Source organism: Ranitomeya imitator, chromosome 4, assembly GCF_032444005.1.
Source record: "Ranitomeya imitator isolate aRanImi1 chromosome 4, aRanImi1.pri, whole genome shotgun sequence".
Classification (NCBI taxonomy): domain Eukaryota; kingdom Metazoa; phylum Chordata; class Amphibia; order Anura; family Dendrobatidae; genus Ranitomeya; species Ranitomeya imitator.
The window spans coordinates 657879314-657904541 of record NC_091285.1 but is presented as its reverse complement, the minus strand read 5'-3'; the positions used below and the strand labels follow the sequence as shown (position 1 = coordinate 657904541).

Here is a 25228-nt window from a genome sequence, read left to right as displayed (position 1 = left end):
CACCAGAACACCTGAGGGAGGAAGCTCAGAAGCTGCAGTACCACTTGTGACCACAGGAGTGAATTCAGCCACAGAATTCACAACAGATTCGCTCAAACCAGCAGACGTAGGAAAGCTCACCATAACATCTTTAAGGATTTCAGAAAGACCTTTTCTGAAAATAGCAGCCAGAGCCTCTTCATTCCATTTAGTGAGCACAGACCATTTTCTAAATTTCTGGCAGTATAACTCTGCTGCTTCCTGACTTTGACACAAGGCCAACAGGGTTTTTTCCGTATGATCCACAGAATTAGGTTCGTCATACAATAATCCGAGCGCTTGAAATAATGCATCTACATTCAATAATGCCGGATCCCCTGTTTCAAGAGAAAAAGCCCAGTCTTGAGGGTCACCACGCAGCAAGGATATGATGATTTTTACTTGCTGAATGGGATCACCAGAAGAACAGGGTTTCAAAGCAAAAAACAATTTGCAGTTATTTTTAAAGTTCAAAAACTTGGATCTGTCCCCAAAAAACAAATCAGGGGTAGGAATTCTGGGCTCTAAAGCCGGAGTCTGGACAACATAGTCCTGGATACTCTGTACTCTTGCAGCAAGTTGATCCACACGAGAAAACAAACCCTGAACATCCATGCCAAAGCATATATCCTGAACCACCCAGATATCAAGAGGAAAAGAAAAAAAAAAAAGACAAACTAGAGCACAGAAAAAAAAATGGTTCAGAACTTTCTTTTCCTTCTTTTGAGATGCATTTAATTCATTTTTGGCCACTTGTACTGTTATGATACGGTGGTCTAGGAGCAACATGGAACGAGCTCCGAAGGAAGTGGTAACTGTACTGACCGCAGTCCCTAAGCTCAACACAACACTAGAAGTAGCCGTGGAATGCTCCTAACTCTCCCTAGGCATCTCGTCACAGCCTAAGAGCTAACTACCCCTAAAGATAGAAGCAGGAAAGCTATCTTGCCTCAGAGAAAATCCCCAAAGGATAGATTAGCCCCCCACAAATAATGACTGTGAGTGGAGAGGAAAAAGACATACACAGAATGAAACCAGGATGAGCACAGGAGGCCAGTCTAACTAAATAGATAGGACAGGATGGAATACTGTGCGGTCAGTATAAAACACTACAAAAATCCACGCAGAGTATACAAAGGGCAAATCTGCCTCCCACAGCTTCCAGCAAGACAGAATTAATTAAAACTGATAAGCTGGACAAACATAGAAAGCACAGAATGGATAAGTCCACAATCTATGGACAGAAAAGGGCAAGCAAAAACTTAGCTTAGCTGAGCTGGTCAGGATAACAGGGAACTCCAAAGAGATGTGAATCCAACCAGGAACCATTTACAAGTGGCACTGGCTGAAGATAGAGCCAGACTTAAATAGCCGAGCAGAAGAGACGATAAGTGGAGGCAGCTGATGACAGCTAACTCCAAGGAGCAGCCATACCACTAGAAACCACAAGAGGGAGCCCAAGAGCAGAACTCACAAAAGTGCCACTTACAACCACCGGAGGGAGCCCAAGAGAGGAATTCACAACACCCTATGGGATGTGGAGCCGCATATTCATCACTGTAATGTGCGGCACCACATGACCGCTCATACAGGACAAGCAGCGACGCTGAGAGGATGTAAGCGGCGAGCGAGCTGGGTAAGTATTTTAATACACACACAGGGGGTGGGAGGGGGCAGATTATCAGCAACTTTATTTTAAAAGCAAAAATAATAATAAAAAAAGATTATTAATTCCTTCTTTCCAGCAAACACTGCTGGAGAGAAGAAATGAATGGGGCTTCAGCACCACGCGCGGGGGGGACAGCGCTTACAGTAGCGCTGTCTCCTGCGCAGCACACGGCCTGCACACGGACAACATCCGTGTGCGGTACGTGTTTTACACGGACCCATTGACTTTAATGGGTCCGTGTGATCCGTGCGCTCCCACGAATACTGACATGTCTCCGTGTTTTCCAAACAGACACACGGTCCATGAAAACACGCTGAAATGTGCAGAGACACATTGATTTTAATGTGTCTACGTGAGTCATTGTCTCCGGTACGTGAGGAAACTGTCACCTCACGTACCGGAGCCACTGACGTGTGAAACCGGCCTAAGGGTCACTTCCGTCTTTCTGTCCTTCTGTCTGTCACGGATATTGATTGGTTGCGGCCTCTGTCATGGAATCCAAGTCGCTGATTGGTCTCGCCAGCTGACTGTCATGGCTGCCGCGACCAATCAGCGATGGCCACAGTCCGATTAGTCCCTCCCCTGTAGTCAGTGCCCGGCGCCCGCTCCATACTCACCGCAGTCACCGCTCACACAGGGTTAATGCCAGCGGTAACGGACAGCGTTATGCCGTGGGTAATTCACTCCGTTACCGCCGCTATTAACCCTGTGTGACCAAGTTTTTACTATTGATGCTGCCTATGCAGCCTCAAAAGTAAAAAAATCTAATGTTAAAAATAATTTAAAAAAAAAATCATTATATACTCACCTTTCGCGACGCTCCGGTGGCCGCCCTATGCAAGCGGCAGGTTCCGGTGCCAAGGATGGTATGGGAGAAGGACCTGCCATGACGTCACGGTCATGTGACCACAACGTCATCACAGGTCCTGCGCGCCTGCGCGAGAAGGACCTGCCGTGACATTACGGTCATGTGACCAAACTACAAGGGGCCCTCGGAAGGTGAGTATATGTTTATTTTTTATTTTTTAACCTGTGACATACGTGGCTGGGCAATATACTATGCAGCTGGGCAATATACTACGTGACTGGCCAATATAATGCGTGGCTGCGCAATATACTACGTGGCTCTGTGCTGTATACTACGTCGCTGTGCAATATACTATGTGGCTCTATGCTGTATACTACGTCACTGGGCAATATACTACGTCACTGGGCAATATACTACATGACTCGGCAATATACTTTGTAACTGGGCAACATACTGTAAGAGGGTGAACTGTAGTCCCACTGAGAGGGCACTAGGACCCTGTGGTTTTTGCCTGCTGCAGCAAAGGACAGACACTGCCAGGCCCCCGGAGACTATGTGTGCTGGGGGGTGGCATCTGGTGTCGGTTGTGTAAAGTGATATAAGGAAGTGGGGGCAGAGAAGAAAAGGCGGGAAGAGAGACGAAAGCAGCAGTGTGAGAGAGACTGTGTGAATTTGCTGCCAGTGTGTTGGAGAAAAGCTTCGAGAAGAATCAACTCTGTGAGAGACTTGTTTTTGTTGCTAACGTTTTTCTGGAAACAGTTAACCTTTTATTTTGGAACCTTGAGACTTTACTGAAAAACCAGTACGTACTTGAGAGTCTGTGGAGTCCCTGTGCATTGAGTTGAGAAACAAGTTTGGACAGACTGCTGATATAAAGACAGATGGATTGTTGTAAGAACATTTCTAGGAACTACAGGAGTAGAGACAACTTCTTTAGGCCACTAAACTAAGTCCCCGGCGTTTGGGCTCGGCATCGGCCGACAAGACGGAGAAGCGTGCTGTAATTTATTGGCGCCGAAGACTTGGACTGGCTGCAGCCTGTGTGGAATCCTGCCTGAGAGAAGCCTCATCTTAGGTTTACGGTACCATACTCATAGATACCCGGGTATCCTTTTGCAGAGTGTTTAATCGTTACTTTAGAGGTGTATCGCATATTAGATGTGTGTAAGTTATACTCAGTGTGTCATTCCAGGGGCTCCTCTTGATAACACTACATTCAATTTACACTTGTTCTTGTATTGAGTTGTTCTGTGAGGTAAATTGATCACTAGCCTGTTGGAGTATACAGTTCTCAGGAGACCTTGGAGTGGCACAGTGATTTCAGCTGCTGCTGAATTAGTGTATCTTTTGGAGTGCATCTGCCTGAGTATGCCTCATATTACCTTACTTATTCTGCCTTTGAGTAAACTACTGTTGGAGATTTCTGCCTTAGTCTTGGTTTGTGACTCACTGGATCTTATTCGGACCTCTGGTCATTACATTTTTGGCGTAGTCGGCAGGATCCAGTGGTTGTCATGGACGAAGGCGAGGGTAGAAACGACCCCGCTGTATCCGCATCCTCCTCAGGGGTTGAGGTTCCCCGGGCAGCCGCGGCGACTCCGGGAGGGTATGTGCCTGTAGGAGCTTTACTTCAGCACATGCCGAAATACGATGGGCGCAATATGGCGTTGCAAGATTGGGCCGAGAGGGTCCGGAGTATTCTGCGCATGTGTAATTTGACCCCCGCGTTACGCGCTGAGCTGTGTTGTGAGTTCTGTTTTTGGGCTCCCTCTGGTGGTTACTGATGGTACTGGGTGACTTGTGTTCTCTGCGGTCTCTGGTGTCCACCTGTTCCATCAGGTTATGGGAGTTTCCTATTTAACCTGGCTTTTTTGTCATTTCCTCGCCGGCTATCAATGTAATCAGCGTGTCTTTTTTCCTCTGCTCCCTGCGTCTGTTATCTTCAGGACAAGCTAAGTTTTGATTTTCCTGTTCCACGTTTTGCTTTATTTTTGTCTTAGTCCAGCTTGCAGATATGTGATTCCTTGCTGCTGGTTGCTCTAGTGGGCTGAAATTACTCCTCATGTTCCATGAGTTGGCACATGAGTTCAAGTAATTTCAGGATGGTTTTTTTGAAGGGTTTTTCGCTGACCGCGCAGTTCACTTTTGTATCCTCTGCTATCTAGCTTTAGCGGGCCTCATTTTTGCTGATTCTATTTTCATAACTACGTATGTGCTTTCCTCTCATTTCACCGTTATTACATGTGGGGGGCTGCTATTTCTGTGGGGTGTTTCTCTGGAGGCAAGTGAGGTCTGTGTTTCTTCTAATAGGGGAAGTTAATCCTTCGGCTGGCGCGAGACGTCTAGGAATCATCGTAGGCACGTTCCCCGGCTACTGCTAGTTGTGTGTTTAGGTTCAGGATCGCGGTCAGCTCAGGTTCCATCACCCTAGAGCTTGTTTTGTTTTTGTGCTTGTCCTTTTGTGATCCCCTGCCATTGGGATCATGACAGTATAGCCGGCCCGAAAAAATTGGTCATCGTTTTGGCTGAAGTAGGAGGAAAAGTAGTCTGAGGAAGTTTTTTTTTTTTTCTCTCCTCCTCAGTGTTTGCTGCCTAGCCTTAATTGCAGCTTGGCTGCTTCTTTCCTCCTCTTAATCCTTGAATGGCTCTGACCTCAGCTGTTTATCATGGACGTCCAGAGTTTGGCTTCCAGCCTGAATAATCTTGCTGCTAAGGTTCAAAATATACAAGATTTTGTTGTACATATGCCTATGTCTGAACCTAGAATTCCTATCCCAGAGTTTTTTTCTGGAGATAGATCTAGTTTTCTGAATTTTAGGAACAATTGCAAGTTGTTTCTTTCCTTGAAATCTCGCTCCTCTGGAGACCCTGCTCAGCAGGTCAAGATTGTTATATCTTTCCCGCGGGGTGACCCTCAGAATTGGGCATTTGCATTGGCACCAGGGGATCCTGCGTTGCTCAATGTGGATGCGTTTTTTCTGGCATTGGGTTTGCTCTATGAGGAACCTAACCTAGAGGTTCAGGCTGAAAAAGCTTTATTGGCTCTCTCTCAGGGGCAAGATGAAGCAGAAATATATTGTCAGAAATTTCGGAAATGGTCGGTGCTTACTCAGTGGAATGAGTGCGCTCTGGCTGCAAAATTCAGAGATGGCCTTTCTGAGGCCATTAAAGATGTTATGGTGGGGTTCCTGGCGCCTACAGGTCTGAATGAGTCCATGACTATGGCTATTCAGATTGATCGGCGTTTACGGGAGCGCAAACCTGTGCACCATTTGGCGGTGTCTTCTGAACAGGCACCTGAGATAATGCAATGTGATAGAATTCAGTCCAGAAGTGAACGGCAAAATTATAGGCGGAAAAATGGATTGTGTTTTTATTGTGATGATTCAGCTCATGTTATATCAGCATGCTCTAAACGCACAAAAAAGGTTGATAAGTCTGTTGCCATTGGTACTTTACAGTCTAAGTTCATTCTGTCTGTGACTCTGATTTGTTCATTATCATCCATTTCCGTCGATGCCTATGTGGATTCAGGCGCTGCCCTGAGTCTTATGGATTGGTCATTTGCCAATCGCTGTGGGTTTAGTCTGGAACCTCTGGAAGTTCCTATTCCTTTGAAAGGAATTGACTCTACACCTTTGGCTATGAATAAACCTCAGTACTGGACACAAGTGACCATGCGTATGACTCCCGTTCATCAGGAGGTGATTCGCTTCCTGGTACTGTATAATTTGCATGATGTCTTAGTGCTTGGTCTGCCATGGTTACAAACTCATAACCCAGTCCTGGACTGGAAAACAATGTCTGTGTTAAGCTGGGGATGTCAGGGGGTTCATGATGATGCATCTCCGATTTCTATCGCTTCATCTACTCCTTCTGAGGTTCCGGCATTTTTGTCTGATTATCGGGAGGTTTTTGAGGAGCCTAAGCTCAGTTCGCTTCCTCCTCACAGGGATTGCGATTGTGCTATAGATTTGATTCCTGGCAGTAAATTCCCTAAAGGTCGTTTGTTCAATCTGTCAGTGCCAGAGCATACTGCTATGCGGAATTATGTTAAGGAGTCTTTGGAAAAGGGACATATCCGTCCATCTTCGTCCCCTTTGGGAGCAGGTTTTTTTTTTGTGGCCAAAAAAGATGGTTCCTTGAGGCCTTGCATTGATTATCGTCTTTTGAATAAGATTACAGTCAAATATCAGTATCCTTTGCCATTGTTGACTGATTTGTTCGCTCGCATTAAGGGGGCTAAGTGGTTCACTAAGATTGATCTTCGGGGTGCGTATAATCTTGTGCGGATAAGGCAGGGTTTACCGCATTTAATACGCCTGAGGGCCATTTCGAGTATTTGGTGATGCCTTTTGGACTTTCTAATGCTCCTTCTGTCTTCCAGTCTTTTATGCACGATATTTTCCGTGAATATCTGGATAAATTTATTATCGTGTATTTGGATGATGTTTTGGTTTTTTCTGATGACTAGGAGTCTCATGTTCAGCAGGTCAGGAAGGTGTTTCAGGTCCTGCGGGCCAATTCTTTGTTTGTAAAGGGTTCTAAATGTCTCTTTGGAGTCCAGAAGATTTCTTTTTTGGGGTATATTTTTTCCCCTTCTACTATTGAGATGGATCCCGTCAAGGTTCAGGCTATTTGTGACTGGACGCAGCCTACATCTCTTAAGAGTCTGCAGAAGTTCTTGGGCTTTGCTAATTTTTATCGTCGCTTCATAACTAATTTTTCTAGTGTTGTTAAGCCTTTGACGGATTTGACTAAGAAGGGTGCTGATGTTACTGATTGGTCTCCTGCGGCTGTGGAGGCCTTTCAGGAACTTAAGCGCCGGTTTTCTTCTGCTCCTGTGTTGCGTCAGCCAGATACGTCGCTTCCTTTTCAGGTTGAGGTTGATGCTTCCGAGATCGGAGCGGGGGCGGTTTTGTCACAGAGAAGCTCCGATGGCTCAGTGATGAAGCCATGTGCGTTCTTTTCTAGAAAATTTTCGCCCGCTGAACGGAATTATGATGTTGGTAATCGGGAGCTTTTGGCCATGAAGTGGGCATTTGAGGAGTGGCGTCATTGGCTTGAGGGTGCTAGACATCGTGTGGTGGTCTTGACTGATCACAAAAATCTGATGTACCTTGAGTCTGCCAAGCGTCTGAATTCTAGACAGGCTCGTTGGTCACTGTTTTTCTCCCGTTTCAATTTTGTGGTTTCATACCTGCCAGGTTCAAAGAATGTGAAGGCGGATGCTCTTTCTAGGAGTTTTGTGCCTGACTCCCCTGGAAATTCTGAGCCCACTGGTATCCTTAGGGATGGGGTGATTTTGTCGGCTGTCTCCCCAGACTTGCGACGTGCTTTGCAGGAGTTTCAGGCGGATAAACCTGATCGTTGTCCGCCGGAAAGACTGTTTGTTCCGGATAATTGGACCAGTAGAGTCATCTCCGAGGTCCATTCTTCTGTGTTGGCAGGTCATCCTGGAATATTTGGTACTAGAGACTTGGTGGCCAGGTCTTTTTGGTGGCCTTCCTTGTAGAGGGATGTGCGTTCTTTCGTGCAGTCTTGTGGAGTTTGCGCTCGGGCTAAGCCTTGCTGTTCTCGGGCCAGTGGATTGTTGTCACCTTTGCCTATCCCGAAGAGGCCTTGGACGCACATTTCCATGGACTTTATTTCGGATCTCCCTGTCTCTCCAAAAATGTCCGTCATATGGGTTGTGTGTGACCGCTTTTCTAAGATGGTTCATCTGGTACCCTTGCCTAAGTTACCTTCCTCCTCTGAGTTGGTCCCTCTGTTTTTTCAAAACGTGGTCCGTTTGCATGGCATTCCGGAGAACATCGTTTCTGACAGGGGATCCCAGTTTGTGTCTAGATTTTGGCGGACGTTCTGTGCTAAGATGGGCATTGATTTGTCCTTTTCGTCTGCATTCCATCCTCAGACGAATGGCCAGACGGAACGAACTAATCAGACTTTAGAAACTTATTTAAGGTGTTTTGTTTCTGCTGATCAAGATGACTGGGTTTCCTTTTTGCCGCTTGCCGAGTTTGCCCTTAATAATCGGGCTAGTTCTGCTACCATGGTTTCTCCTTTCTTTTGTAATTCGGGGTTTCATCCTCGTTTTTCCTTTGGTCAGGTGGAGCCTTCTGATTGTCCTGGAGTGGACATGGTGGTGGATAGGTTGCATCAGATTTGGAGTCATGTGGTGGACAATTTGAAGTTGTCCCAGGAGAGGGCTCAGCAGTTTGCTAATCGCCGTCGCCGCGTGGGTCCTCGACTTCTTGTTGGGGACTTGGTGTGGTTGTCTTCTCGTTTTGTTCCTATGAAGGTCTCTTCTCCTAAGTTCAAGCCTCGGTTCATCGGTCCCTATAGGATCTTGGAAATTGTTAACCCTGTGTCGTTTCGTTTGGATCTCCCGGCATCGTTTGCTATTCATAATGTGTTCCATCGGTCGTTGTTGCGGAAGTATGAGGTACCTGTTGTTCCTTCGCTTGAGCCTCCTGCTCCGATGCTGGTGGAGGGTGAATTGGAGTATGTTGTGGAGAAGATCTTGGATTCTCGTGTTTCCAGACGGAAACTCCAGTATTTGGTCAAGTGGAAGGGTTATGGTCAGGAGGATAATTCTTGGGTGATTGCCTCTGATGTTCATGCTGCCGATTTGGTCCGTGCTTTTCATAGGGCTCATCCTGGTCGCCCTGGTGGTTCTCGTGAGGGTTCGGTGACCCCTCCTCAAGGGGGGGTACTGTTGTGAGTTCTGTTTTTGGGCTCCCTCTGGTGGTTACTGATGGTACTGGGTGACTTGTGTTCTCTGCGGTCTCTGGTGTCCACCTGTTCCATCAGGTTATGGGAGTTTCCTATTTAACTTGGCTTTTTTGTCATTTCCTCGCCGGCTATCAATGTAATCAGCGTGTCTTTTTTCCTCTGCTCCCTGCGTCTGTTATCTTCAGGACAAGCTAAGTTTTGATTTTCCTGTTCCACGTTTTGCTTTATTTTTGTCTTAGTCCAGCTTGCAGATATGTGATTCCTTGCTGCTGGTTGCTCTAGTGGGCTGAAATTACTCCTCATGTTCCATGAGTTGGCACATGAGTTCAAGTAATTTCAGGATGGTTTTTTTGAAGGGTTTTTCGCTGACCGCGCAGTTCATTTTTGTATCCTCTGCTATCTAGCTTTAGCGGGCCTCATTTTTGCTGATTCTATTTTCATAACTACGTATGTGCTTTCCTCTCATTTCACCGTTATTACATGTGGGGGGCTGCTATTTCTGTGGGGTGTTTCTCTGGAGGCAAGTGAGGTCTGTGTTTCTTCTAATAGGGGAAGTTAATCCTTCGGCTGGCACGAGACATCTAGGAATCATCGTAGGCACGTTCCCCGGCTACTGCTAGTTGTGTGTTTAGGTTCAGGATCGCGGTCAGCTCAGGTTCCATCACCCTAGAGCTTGTTTTGTTTTTGTGCTTGTCCTTTTGTGATCCCCTGCCATTGGGATCATGACAGAGCTGGCATTAAATGCACTGGAGGGTGATATTAGGCGTATGGTGATGGTGCGCCCAGAATCAGAGAGGGATACGCTAGAAAAGATTTTGGAACTGTTAGAGGGGAGTTTGGGGGGCCGAGCGCGTGTGGCCCAGCTTCGGTCCCTATTCTTTAATCGTCCCCAAAGAGAGTGTGAGTCCCTGATGCAGTACTCTAATATCTTGCAAGAGACGTTGAATGAGATGCAGCGACTAGACCCGGGGGCCATGGGGGCGTTCCGGGAGGTAGACCGCTTGCTCCGGGATCAATTCATCACCGGGTTAGTCAATAGACTTCTCAGGGACAAACTGTTGGAAATGGCCCGGGCTGCACCAGAATTATCTTTCTGGAAGATTTACCGAGGGGTCAGTGAACAGTGCCCAGCTGGAGGAAAGTGGGTCATCGGGGTCAGGGGGAGACGGGCTGGTAAGCGTGGTACAAGCTTTGCGTGCTGAGGTAAAGGAGTTGAAGCTGAAATTGTCTCAACTAACAGTTGGTCCCGCCTATACCCCCTCACGGGGGCCTTCTGCTCCACCCCCTGGAGCGGTGACCCCACAGATGGCCAGGTCGCCCTATCAGAATGAGTCAAGCCCTCGTCCACAAGGAACAATCACCTGCTGGAAGTGTGGGCGCCAGGGACACATCTCTCGTTACTGCCTGATGCTTGCAGCCCCAGAAACCCCATCGCCGGCTTTAAACTTCCGGCCACTGCCATGAGAGGGCAAGCAGCAGTGGCCCCACCCGCACAAAGCCCTCGACGGGATGAGCAAGATTTGTTTGCATGTAGTCCAGTGATGGAAGCAGAGTTTGAGGGGCGGAAGATGAGGTGCTTGGTTGACACGGGATCAGAATGTACTATAATGCCTCTAGAAGTATATGAGAGATACTTCAGTCGACTAGTGATGCCAGAGGATGGCCGAGTGATACGACTTACCGCCGCAAATAATGGTCAACTGTTAGTCAAGGGGATCGTGTGGATGCAGTTAAAAATGTTTGGTCAAGAGCTGGGGCAGAAAGGGGTAGTACTGGTGGATCACCCCCCTAGAAGAGGAATGGAGGTGACGCTAGGAATGAACGTGTTGCGAGACTTGAATCACCAGATGTATGCCAGTGAAGGACCCCGATACTGGGCCCGGGCGACAAGACACCGACCCACACAGAGAATTTTACACCGTCTAGTGCTGAGTTGCGACTTGCTGAAAAGTGCGGTCCCAGGTGGCCGGGTGGGCCGGGTCCGAGTGCCATCGTGGGCCCCGATCCTGCTGGGACCCAGACAAGAGGAACTCTTAATGCTGCCGGTGGGAGCTGCACAGAGATTGAATGGGCTTGAAGTGCTACTTGAGCCCGCCCAAGAGAGTTCCTCATTTGCCAAAGTACATGTGGCCCGGTCTTTGGCGATTGTGAAGAATGGACGGGTGCCGGTCCGATGCATCAATGTTTTAGATGAGGCTGTTACAATTCCCGCTGGGACCATACTGGCTGAACTGTTTGTGCCGGCAGAGAAGGTGCCGGAAAATGCAGGATTCGAAATGCGACCAGATCAACAGTCATCCTGGACATTTGCGGTCGAGGTAGGCCGGACTGAACCTCCTACTGAGGAATGGAATGGTCATGTGATCATGGAGCAGATGGGGTGGATCGGGATAAGCTGACCCCAGTGCAGTTGGAGCAGTTGGAGAGAGTTTTGTGGGAGCATCAAGAGACCTTTTCCCGACATGGAGAGGACTTCGGGTGTACCCAGACGATTGAGCATGAGATTCCAACGGGGGATACTCTACCCATTAGAGAAAGATATCGTCAAATCCCTCCGGCGCTCTATCAAGAGGTGAAGAGCATGGTGGCCAGTATGCTGGACAACCAAGTGATCCGAGAGAGCCGGAGTCCCTGGGCGGCCCCTGTAGTCTTGGTCCGCAAGAAGGATGGGACACTCCGATTTTGTGTGGACTACCGAAAATTGAATGCCCACACCGTACGGGACGCATATCCTTTACCCCGTATTGAAGAATCCCTGTCGGCCCTGGGTCGGGCCAAGTATTTCTCAACGTTGGATTTGGCAAGTGGGTACTGGCAGGTCCCAATGGCTGAAAAAGATCGGGCCAAGACGGCGTTTGTCTTACCAATGGGGCTCTTTGAGTTCAACCGGATGCCCTTTGGCCTCGCTACCGCCCGGGAACCTTCCAACGCCTGATGGAACATTGCTTAGGCGATCTAAATTTTGAATCAGTCCTGATATACTGTATCTAGACGACATTGTGGTGTTCGGAACCTCATTTGAAGATCATCTGGAGAAGCTGCGTCAAGTTCTCCGGCGGCTCAGGAGCTACGGCCTGAAAGTAAAGCCAAAAAAATGTCAATTGTTACGAAACCAGATTGAGTATTTGGGACACCTGGTGACCCCGGACGGGGTACTACCTATAGCCAGTAAGATTAAGGCGGTACAAGAGTGGCCACCTACCTGTGACCTGCGAGAAGTGCGGGCCTTCCTGGGCCTAGCAGGATACTATCGGCGGTTTGTGCCTAAATTCTCACAAGTGGTGGGTCCCTTGAACGAACTTTTGAGAGGGACAGCGCTGGGTCCTTGAAACCGCCCCATTCCATGGGGGCCCCTACAGGAAAAGGCATTTGATGAAGTGAAAACCGCCCTCATGAGTGCCCCATTGCTGGCATACGCCCGGTTTGACACCCCTTTTTTGTTGTATACCGATGGTAGTCTTCATGGGTTGGGGGCAGTACTAGCACAGGTGCAGGACGGCCGAGAGCGAGTGATTTCTTATGGCAGCAGGTCTTTAAGAGACTCCGAGCGAAATCCGGCCAATTACAGCTCATTCCGACTGGAATTACTGGCCCTGGTGTGGGCAATGACAGAACGCTTCGCCGAGTATCTAACAGAGGCTGAGGTGCTAGTCATGACAGATAACAACCCGCTAGCTCACTTAGAGAATGCAAAACTGGGAGCGTTGGAACAGCGGTGGGTCGCCAGACTGGCCAAGTTCAATTACCGCATTAAATTCCGCTCTGGTCGAGAAAACGGCAATGCAGATGGATTGTCAAGAGTTCCCCTTGGGTCATCAGGGGAAGATGTTGACGAACAACTTGAGGACACTGAAACTCCAGCTTTGGGGCAGATACCTATCTTCCAAAGTGTGGTACACTCAAGTGGGGTGGCCACCGGAATGCAATGTGTCCTGGGTAAAACACCCTCAGATTGGACAAAAGTCCAGGATGAGTGTCCGGACGTTGCACTTGTGCGTCGTTGGGTACAAAACAAGGTCTGGCCCAGTGCAGAGGACAAGGCTCAGTTGTCCATGGAAGGAATGAAACTCCTTCGACAATGGGATTAATTGTATGTGGAACAAGGTCTTTTGTATCGTAAGGTGTACCTGCCATCTGAGCTGCAGCAACGGTACCAACTGATAATTCCTGTGGGGATGGGTCCCGTGGTCGCTCGTGAGGCGCATGAGAAGGGGGCCCATTTTGGAAGTGAAAAGACACTCCAGTGGTTGCAGCGAGTCCTCTATTGCCCTGAGTTGGGAGGGATGGTGGCCGACGCGTGTCGGCAATGCCGAATTTGTGGGCTCAACAAAAGCCCTGAACAGCGGGCTCCCACACAATCTATTAAGACTTCAGCTCCACTGGAGCTACTCATGATTGACTACGTTTTGATAGGGTACTCGACGTCAGGGTACTCCTATTGCCTGGTGATGACAGATCACTTTACCAAGTATGCTGTAGCGGTGCCGACAAGAGATCAGACGGCCAAGTCGGCGGCTGAGGCCGTGTGTCGACATTTCTTCCAAGTGTTCGGGTGTCCGCAGAGAGTACATTCAGATCAAGGGGCCTGCTTTCAGGGGACGCTGATGAGGGAATTGCACCAGCTCTATGGTATCGAGCAGTCGAGAACAACGCCTTACCACCCTCAGGGTAACGGGGCGTGTGAGCGCTTTAATCGGACCTTGTTGCAAATGTTGAGGTCCTTAGAGGGTCAGCAACAGACACGCTGGCCTGAGTATCTCCCCGAATTGATGTGGGCTTACAATAACAGGGTGCACAGTACTACTGGTTACTCACCCCACATGTTGATGTTTGGTAGACCTGGCCGAGACATTGAGGATTTGAACATGCCGGATCCCTCCTCCGCCCCCTTCGGACTGCATCCGAGTGGGTACGAGAGCATCGGCGGCGGTTGAGGGTGGTGCATCAGGTGGTGGGCGACCGCCTTCGCCAGGTGGTCCATAGGGACACGCGACCCGTACAAACAGAGTTGTTCTCTCCGGGAGACAGAGTGTTGGTGAGGACAAAACGACGGTCAGGAAAGCTGAGTGACCGATGGGAGGCGATACCGTATCTGATAAAAAAAACAGGTGAATCCTGAGATTCCAGTGTACGAGGTCGAGCCGGTGGGGACAGGGGGGCCAACCCGTAATTTGCACCGTAACATGCTACAACGGTGCTGGTTTGAAAATTCGGCGCCTATTCCCTCAGAGCCAGAGGCCGTGTCCCAAGGGGCGGGAACTCTGAATGATCTTGAGTTTGATGGTGTGCTTGTTCCTGCGCCTGCTTATTTCCCCCTCCGACCAATCTGGTCTTGTGTGATGAGAATGTTGAGGATGTGGAGGATGCTGTTGAGGAGAGCGCATCAGATCGACTGCTTGGTCCTGACGCTGTATCACGGGACATCGAACCGCAGAAGGAGGCAACTCCACTTGCGCCCGCTAACGACCTCGGAAGTGACTTTAGCTCCCTCTAGGGTTGCACCTGTTGATGTAGGACTCAGGAGAATTACACGATCTACGGCTGGAATACCGCCTCAGCGATATGCTCAGGATGAATTTGAGTGGGAAGGTACGTCGAGGACGCCAACCTCTAGTGGGATGTCATGTAAGAGGGTGAACTGTAGTCCCACTGAGAGGGCACTAGGACCCTGTGGTTTTTGCCTGCTGCAGCAAAGGACAGACACTGCCAGGCCCCCGGAGACTATGTGTGCTGGGGGGTGGGGTCTGGTGTCGGTTGTGTAAAGTGATATAACGAAGTGGGGGCAGAGAAGAAAAGGCAGGAAAAGAGACAAAAGCAGCAGTGTGAGAGAAAGAGACTGTGTGAATTTGCTGCCAGTGTGTTGGAGAAAAGCTTCAAGAAGAATCAACTCTGTGAGAGACTTGTTTTTGTTGCTAACGTTTTTCTGGAAACAGTTAACCTTTTATTTTGGAAGATTGAGACTTTACTGAAAAACCAGTACGTACTTGAGAGTCTGTGGAGTCCCTGTGCATTGAGTTGAGAAACAAGTTTGGACAGACTGCTGATATAAAGACGGACGGATTGTTGTAAGAACATTTCTAGGAACTACAGGAGTAGAGACAACTTCTTTAGGCCACTAAACTAAGTCCCCGGCGTTTGGGCTCGGCATCGGCCGACAAGATGGAGAAGCGTGCTGTAATTTATTGGCGCCGAAGATTTGGACTGGCTGCAGCCTGTGTGGAATCCTGCCTGAGAGAAGCCTCATCTTAGGTTAACGGTACCATAGTCATAGATACCCGGGTATCCTTTTGCAGAGTGTTTAATCGATACTTTAGAGGTGTATCGCATATTAGATATGTGTAAGTTATACTCAGTGTGTCATTCCAGGGGCTCCTCTTGATAACACTACATTCAATTTACGCTTGTTCTTGTATTGAGTTGTTCTGTGAGGTAAATTGATCACTAGCCTGTTGGAGTATACAGTTCTCAGGAGACCTTGGAGTGGCACAGTGATTTCAGCTGCTGCTGAATTAGTGTATCTTTTGGGGTGCATCTGCCTGAGTATTCCTCATATTACCTTACTTATTCTGCCTTTGAGTAAACTACTGTTGGAGATTTCTGCCTTAGTCTTGGTTTGTGACTCACTGGATCTTATTCGGACCTCTGGTCATTACACCGTCACATTTAGCGACGCTGCAGCGATATAGACAACGATGTCGATCGCTGCAGCGTCGCTGTGTAGTCGCTGTGTGGTCGCTGGAGAGCTGTCACACAGACAGCTCTCCAGCGACCAATGATGCCGAAGTCCCCGGGTAACCAGGGTAAACATCGGGTTACTAAGCGCAGGGCCGCGCTTAGTAACCCGATGTTTACCCTGTTTACCATTGTAAAAGTAAAAAAAACAAACACTACATACTTACATTCCGATGTCTGTTGCATCCCTCGCCGTCAGCTTCCCTGCACTGTCAGCGCCGGCCGGCTGTAAAGCTTTACGGCCGGCTGGCGCTGACGGTCAGTGCGGGAAGCTGACGCCGGGGGACGTGACAGACACCGGAATGTGAGTATGTACTGTTTGTTTGTTTTACTTTTACAATGGTAACCAGGGTAAACATTGGGTTACTAAGCGCGGCCCTGCGCTTAGTAACCCGATATTTACCCTGGTTACCAGTGAACACATCGCTGGATCGGTGTCACACACGCCGATCCAGCGATGACAGCGGGTGATCAGCGACCAAAAAAAAGGTCCTGATCATTCCCAGCAACCAACGATCTCCCAGCAGGGGCCTGATCGTTGGTCGTTGTCACGCATAACAATTTCGTTAACGATATCGTTGCTACGTCACAAAAAGCAACAATATCGTTAACGAAATCGTTATGTGTGAAGGTACCTTAAGAAACTGAGCTTTGTATGCAGCAAAAGCACCCAGCATCAGAAACTCACTAAAAACTCATCGTGGACACAAAGCCTTAGGGCTCATTTCCACTTGCGAGTAAAACGGACAAGTGCAATCCGATAAAAAATCGGATTGCACTCGGACCAATGTTATTCAATAGGTGTCTTTTCATTTGCGATTTTTTTCTCAGCCGAAATCGGACTGAGAAAAAAATCGCAGCATGCTGCGATTTGCTGCGAGTCTCGGACGAGACTCGCCAATGCAAGTCAATGGGTGCGATAAAAAAAATGCATGGCATACGGAACATCCGTATTCCATCCGTTTTTTATGGATACCTTACCATTCTGTGTCATAGAACACTGTAAATAGTCCTGTAAATGACTGTATAAAAATAGTTGCAGAGAAAAAAAACGGATTGCATACGGATGTAAAACGGATGGTGCGATTACAAAATCGCATTGAACTGGCATCACAAACGCATGACAAACGCATACTTTTCATCCCTTTTTTCGGTCCAGATTACGGACCGATTTGTCTATCACAAGTGGAAATGAGCCCTCACACTCGAATTTCTAGAATCAATAGGAAATGATCAGCAAAAATGCTGCATGTGAACATACCCCAAGTCTCATCCACATTGCTGGAACTGTAAGGCCCTACACTAGCAGTATTTGGTCAGTATTTTACATCAGTATTTGTAAGCCAAAACCAGGAGTGGGTGATAAATGCAGAAGTGGTGCATATGTTTCTATTATACTTTTCCTCTATTTGTTCCACTCCTGGTTTTGACTTACAAATACTGATGTAAAATACTGACCAAATACTGCTAGTGTGACGGCAGCCTAAGACACTGAGTGTTTATGTGCAAAAATACCCATTGTGGGCACAAAGCCTTAGGCTAGGTTCACATTGCGTTAGTGCAGTCCGTTCAAAGCATACGTTAAACGGACTGCACTAGCGCAAGTGCCGACGTTTGCACAGCGCTAGCGCAGATGGAGCTTCTGCTAGCTCTATCTGCGCTAGCAGTGACGGACCCGGAAACGCTGCAGCCCGCGTTTCGGGTCCGTCACTCAATGACGGCACATCGCTAGCGCATGCCCATTGTGGGTGTGCACTAGCGATGCGTCCGACATTGCATTCAATGGCGGCGTTACCGGACTACGTTACACCGCATTATGCCGCGGTGTAACGCAGTCCGTTTAACGGAGTCACTGAACGCAATGTGAACCCAGCCTAAAGGCCCCTTCACATTAAGCGACGCTGCAGCGATACCGACAACGATCCGGATCGCTGCAGCGTCGCTGTTTGGTCGCTGGAGAGCTGTCACACAGACCGCTCTCCAGCGACCAACGATGCCGGTAACCAGGGTAAACATCGGGTAACTAAGCGCAGGGCCGCGCTTAGTAACCCGATGTTTACCCTGGTTACCTTCCTAAAAGTAAAAAAAACAAACACTACATACTTACCTACCGCTGTCTGTCCTCCAGCGCTGTGCTCTGCACTCCTCCTGTACTGTCTGTGTGAGCACAGCGGCCGGAAAGCAGAGCGGTGACGTCACCGCTCTGCTTTCCAGCTGACCGACGCTCACAGCCAGTACAGGAGGAGTGCAGAGCACAGCGCTGGAGGACAGACAGCGGTAGGTAAGTATGTACTGTTTGTTTTTTTTACTTTTAGGATGGTAACCAGGGTAAACATCGGGTTACTAAGTGCGGCCCTGCGCTTAGTTACCCGATGTTTACCCTGGTTACCAGTGAAGACATCGCTGGATCGGTGTCACACACGCCGATCCAGCGATGTCCACGGGAGATCCAGCGACGAAATAAAGTTCTGGACTTTCTTCAGCGACCAACGATCTCCCAGCAGGGGCCTGATCGTTGGTCGCTGTCACACATAACGATTTTATTAACGATATCGTTGCTACGTCACAAAAAGCAACAATATCGTTAACAATATCGTTATGTGTGAAGGTACCTTTAGGCCGAGATCACACACAGCGAGAAACGGCCGAGTCTCACTGGTTAAAAACAAGCTCTGGCGCCGGCACTCCAGAGCGGAGCGTGCAGCCGCATAGCAATACATGGAGCCGCACGCTCCGCTCTGGAGTGCTGGCGCCAGAGCTTGGTTTTAACCAGCGAGACTCGGCCATATCTCGCTGTGGTGTGACACCGGCCTTACATTATAATTTGTACAATGATCAGGAAATGATCTGGGACATTTTTGATAAATGAATCAAAAATATTATTTATAACTGCAAGTCACTAGATCAATCTTCTGTATTATACACAAGTGTGGATGTTTCTGGAATGAGAAAAGTGAAGCGAGTGATTCAATGTCAGAGGATCAGAACTCTGGAGTGCAGGGGATGAAGGTTTTCAAGAAATTGTCAAAACATCTCGCCCAACGTGGGGCTCGAACCCACGACCCTGAGATTAAGAGTCTCATGCTCTACCGACTGAGCTAGCCGGGCTGCATGGTGAACAGAGCAGGTCAATCTCCTGGGGAAACAATTTTGAGTTCTGAGAAAACATTTTTGTATTTCCTGCCCTGAGTGGTATCACTTAGGCTACGTTCACACTAGCGTTCGGCTAGTGTGCGTCGCGCTAGCGTCGGGCGACGCAGCGGCGACGCACGCGTCATGCGCCCCTATGTTTAACATGGGGGACGCATGCGTTTTTGCTTGTTGCGTTTTCCGACACGTGCGTCTTTTTTGACGCTAGCGTCAGACCAAGAAAACGCAACAAGTTGCATTTTTCTTGCGTCCGATTTTCGTCAAAGAACGACGCACGCGTCGAAAAACTGCACGCGTTTTTCGGTGCGTTGTGCGTCGCGTCGCCGACGCAGCGGTGCACAACGCTAGTGTGAACGTAGCCTAACGTACGTTTCCTATCTGTAGGAAAACACTTACCGGTCTCCATCTACTTCTGCTCTCGGTGTCGCTCCAGTGTTCTTCTACAAGAATGATTTGTTTTTTCAACAATCTGCAGCCAGAGAACATTTCTATTGACAATAACAGATGGTAACAATGTACCAGAAAACAATGGAGTAAAGAGCCTGGACAGCTGAGTCGGTAGAACATCACAGCAGATGCCTACATTATGAAAAAGTTTGTGTACCATCATATCTGTGTGGATAATTATACCTCTGCGGTGTTTTTTGTCTGTGTTGTCATTAGAAGAGTGATAACACAAATACATGACAAATGTCCCAACTTCACTGGTGGTCTAGTGGTTAGGATTCGGCGCTCTCACCGCCGCAGCCCGGGTTCGATTCCCGGTCAGGGAAAAAGCTTTTTGTTTTATTTTCCCAGGTGATGTTACTTCAGCTTTCATTAGGTATTGTGACTAAATACAGAAATATGATCCCGTTAAGATGGAGTAGGGCATTGTAGGCGCGTCTATGATTAAGGCGCGGGGAACATGGAGACTGTTTGCAGCGGTAATTCCTGATTTTATATATTTAGCTGCAATCCAAATGTCATTCGGTGAACTGCAGCTAATTGGTTAAAAATCAATCACTAGCGCCAGGAAAAGTTGCAGTGTAGCCTCAGTATTCCGCCCTAGAGTGAGAAAAAATACACAAATGTCCCTGAGAAACTACAAGTCAGGAAGGATTCCAATATCCCATCACTGGTAACAGCCAGGTGTTCACACTTCCTTGTGTTACTTGCCCCTCACATCACTTTCATCTGCTTTTCCTCCCAACAGGATCCAGCTGTGAAGGAATTTAGGGAACAGTCATTGTTAATGTAATGGGGGAGGGGAGACAAAGGCAAAAGGTACAAGATTCCACCTATGAATTAGACCCTCATTCACACCCAGGATGGCTGACTCTTTGATAGACTATTTTTGCTTTTTTTTTCTTGTATTTTTTGCTCTGTTTTTGTCTTTCCACATTTGTCTCTTGTGCATGCTGATAAAGTTTAGAGACAAGAAAAAAAATCCTTCTACTTCATCAGGTTTTGGCATAAAAACCACAGCGAAACCTGCTGCCTGAATTATTTCACCATCCATGACTTTCAATGGGTGAAAAAGGCTGAAACAAGTGACGTGACATGCTGTATTCTGCAGAAACTAAGAACAGCACTAAATACTGAGGACAAAAAAAAACAAGGAATCTCATTGACTTTGTTGGCGCTGTAAAACACAGCTGAAAATTTGCATTAAAAAAGCAGCAAAAACGCCAAGTGTGAACATACTCTAAATCCCGTCCACTTTGCTGGAACTGTAAAGGTACCGTCACACTTAGCGACGCTGCAGCGATACCGACAACGATCCGGATCGCTGCAGCGTCGCTGTTTGGTCGCTGGAGAGCTGTCACACAGACAGCTCTCCAGCAACCAACGATCCCGAGGTCCCCGGTAACCAGGGTAAACATCGGGTAACTAAGCGCAGGGCCGCGCTTAGTAACCCGATGTTTACCCTGGTTACCATCGTAAAAAAACAAACAGTACATACTTACATTCAGCTGTCTGTCCCTTGCCGTCTGTTTGCTGCACTGACTGCTGGCCGCAAAGTGAAAGCAGAGCACAGCCACAGCGGTGAGTCACCGCTGTGTGACTCACCGCTGTGCTGTGCTTTCACTTTCACTTTGCGGCCAGCAGTCAGTGCAGGAAATAGACGGCAAGGGACAGACAGCTGAATGTAAGTATGTACTGTTTGTTTTTTTACGATGGTAACCAGGGTAAACATCGGGTTACTAAGCGCAGCCCTGCGCTTAGTTACCCGATGTTTACCCTGGTTACCAGTGAAGACATCGCTGAATCGGTGTCACACACACCGATTCAGCGATGTCTGCGGGGAGTCCAGCGACGAAATAAAGTTCTGGACTTTCTTCCCCGACCAGCGACAGCACAGCAGGGGCCTGATCGCTGCTGCCTGTCACACTGGACGATATCGCTAGCGAGGACGCTGCAACGTCACGGATCGCTAGCGATATCGTCTAGTGTGACGGTACCTTAAGACACTGAGCTTTGGATGCAGCAAAAACACCCAGCACCAAAAACTCATTGTGGGTACAAAGCCTTACACTCGAATTTCTAGAATCAATAGGAAATGATCAGCAATAACGCTACGTGTGAACATACCCTAAGTCTCATCCACATTGCTGGAACTGTAAGACACTGAGTGTTTATGTGCAAAAATACCCAGCACCAAAAACTCATGGTGGGCACAAAGCCTTACATTGTAATTTGTACAATGATCAAGAAATGATCTGGGACATTTTTGATAAATGAATCAAAAATATTATTTATAACTGCAAGATCTTCTGTATTATACATAAGTGTGGATGTTTCTAGAATGACAAAAGTGAAGCGAGTGATTCAATGTCAGAAGATCAGAACTCGGAGTGCAGGGGATGAAGGTTTTCAAGAAATTGTCAAAATTTATCGCCCAACGCTCGAACCCACGACCCTGAGATTAAGAGTCTCATGCTCTACCGACTGAGCTAGCCGGGCTGCATGGTGAACACAGCAGGTCAATCTCCTGGGGAAACAATTTTGAGTTCTGAGAAAACATTTTTGTATTTTCTGCCCCGAGTGGTATCACTAACGTACGTTTCCTATCTGTAGTAAAACACTTACCGGTCTCCATCTACTTCTGTTCTCGGTGTCGCTCCAGTCGTCTTCTGCTAGTTGTGTGACCGGGCAGATCGCTCCAGTGTTTACTGCGCAGACCAGAATTAACGCACAGGGGGTGGGAGGGGGCAGATTACCGGCAACTTTATTTTAAAAGCAAAAATAAATTAAAAAAAAAGATTATTCGTTCCTTCTTTCCAGCAAACGCTGCTGGAGAGAAGAAATGAATGGGGCTTCAGCACCACACGTGGGGGGACAGCGCTTACAGTAGCGCTGTCTCCTGCACTGCACACGGACAACATCCGTGTGCGGTACGTGTTTTACACGGACCCATTGACTTTAATGGGTCCGTGTGATCCGTGCGCTCCCACGAACACTGACATGTCTCCGTGTTTTCCAAACGGACACACGGTCCATGAAAACACGCTGAAATGTGCAGAGACACATTGATTTTAATGTGTCTACGTGAGTCAGTGTCTCCGGTACGTGAGGAAACTGTCACCTCACGTACCGGAGCCACTGACGTGTGAAGCCGGCCTAAGGGTCACTTTCGTCTTTCTGTCCTTCTATCTGTCATGGATATTGATTGGTTGTGGCCTCTGTCATGGAATCCAAGTCGCTGATTGGTCTCGCCAGCTGCCTGTCATGGCTGCCGCAACCAATCAGCGATGGCCACAGTCCGATTAGTCCCTCCCCTGTAGTCAGTGCCCGGTGCCCGCTCCATACTCACCGCAGTCACCGCTCACACAGGGTTAATGCCAGCGGTAACGGAACGCGTTATGCCGTGGGTAACTCACTCCGTTACCACCGCTATTAACCCTGTGTGACCAAGTTTTTACTATTGATGCTGCCTATGCAGCCTCAATAGTAAAAACATCTAATGTTAAAGATAATTTTAAAAAAAATCATTATATACTCACCTTTCGCGACGCTCCGGTGACCGCCCTATGCAAGCGGCAGGTTCCGGTGCCAAGGATGGTATGGGAGAAGGGCCTGCCATGACGTCACGGTCATGTGACCACAAGGTCATCACAGGTCCTGCGCGCCTGCGCGAAAAGGACCTGCCGTGACATCACGGTCATGTGACCAAACTACAAGGGGCCCTCGGAAGGTGAGTATATGTTTATTTTTTATTTTTTAACCTGTGACATACGTGGCTGGGCAATATACTATGCAGCTAGGCAATATACTACGTGACTGGCCAATATACTGCGTGGCTGTGCAATATACTACGTGGCTCTGTGCTGTATACTACGCCGCTGTGCAATATACTATGTGGCTCTATGCTGTATACTATGTCACTGGGCAACATACTACGTCACTGGGCAATATACTACGTGGCTGGGCAATATACTACGTGACTCGGCAATATACTTTGTGACTGGGCAACATACTACGTCACTGGGCAATATACTATGTGGCTGGGCAATATACTACGTGACTCGGGAATATACTACGTGGCTGTGCAATATACTACGTGCCTGGGCAATATACTAAGTGGCTGAGCAATATACTATGTGACTGGGCAATATACTACGTGGCTGGGCAATATACTACGTGGCTGAGCAATATACTACGTGGCTGAGCAATATACTATGTGGCTGGGCAATATACTACGTGACTGGGCAATATACTACGTGGCTGAGCAATATACTACGTGGCTGGGCAATATACTACATGACTGGGCAATATACTACGTGGCTGGGCAATATACTACGTGGCTGAGCAATATACTACGTGGCTGAGCAATATACTATGTGGCTGGGCAATATACTATGTGGCTGGGCAATATACTACGTCACTGGGCAATATACTACGTGACTGGGCAATATACTACGTGGCTGAGCAATATACTACGTGGCTGGGCAATATACTACATGACTGGGCAATATACTACGTGGCTGGGCAATATACTACGTGGCTGAGCAATATACTACGTGGCTGAGCAATATACTACGTGGCTGAGCAATATACTGAGGCTCTATTTTTGTGACATATTGTACTTCACATATGACTTTCTTTTATTTATGAAAAAAAAACTAATTTGGCAAAATTTTTTGAAAATTTTGCTATTTTAAAACGTAATTTTTGTGCCCTTAAATGAAAGCGTCGGGTCACACAAAAAAATTAATAAGTAACATTTCCCACATTTTAACATTACATCAGTACAATTTTGGAAACATAGTTTTATTTTGCTTAGATGTTATAAGGGTTAAAATTTGACCTGCGATTTCTCATTTTTCCAACAAAATTTCTAAAACCATTTTTTTAGGGACCACCTCACATGTGAGTTGGGAAGGTCAATATAACAGAAAATTCCCAAAATTGACACTATTCTAAAAACTGCACCACTCAAGGTGCTCAAAACCACGTTCAAGAAGTTTAGTAACCCTTCAGGTGCTTCACGAGAACTAAAGCAATGTGGAAGGGAAAAAAGAACATTTTATTTTTTTTTCACAAAAAATGTATTTTAGACCCAAACTTTTTTATTTTCACAAGGGTAATGAGAGAAAAGAAACAGTAATTTTTGGATAATCAAAATAAACTACACCGGCGCTACACTGAACTGTACTACACAAGCTGCAGGCACCTATGCAGGTGGTGTGTGCACACCCGCTGACAATAAATGTAAACCAATACCACAAAAAAATATATAGGATGCCGCGCTACAAGAACATACTTAATGGTTATGACTGCAAAATGGAACACCCGATAAATACTAAGGTATATTACCTTGTGGATATGACTGACTTGATCACCGTGAATAACGTGGACTGTGCTGATGACTGTTAGTGTCCGTCAGTTGGACAGGTGACATCACCACGTTAGCCACGCCCCCGCACACCACGCTGCTGCATGGCGGCGCCATCGGCCGAGGCAGCTCGCCGACATCTTCAGCAGCGTGCGCGCAGGGATCCTAGCAGTCTGGGAAGACGCTCCCTTGCCTCAGTGGTTTGCACAACGCCGCCTTCAACAGGGAGCAGGACTCGATTATCAGCACAGTCCACGTTATTCACGGTGATCAAGTCATATCCACAAGGTAATATACC

General features: G+C 47.8%; 1 non-coding gene across 1 annotated transcript; it reads right to left on the bottom strand.

Moving 5' to 3' along the window:
* Window positions 1-18997: 18997 nt before the first annotated feature.
* TRNAK-CUU (transfer RNA lysine (anticodon CUU)) lies at window positions 18998-19070 on the bottom strand. The gene has a single exon. It is a non-coding gene; the product is annotated as a tRNA-Lys (tRNA).
* Window positions 19071-25228: the final 6158 nt, after the last annotated feature.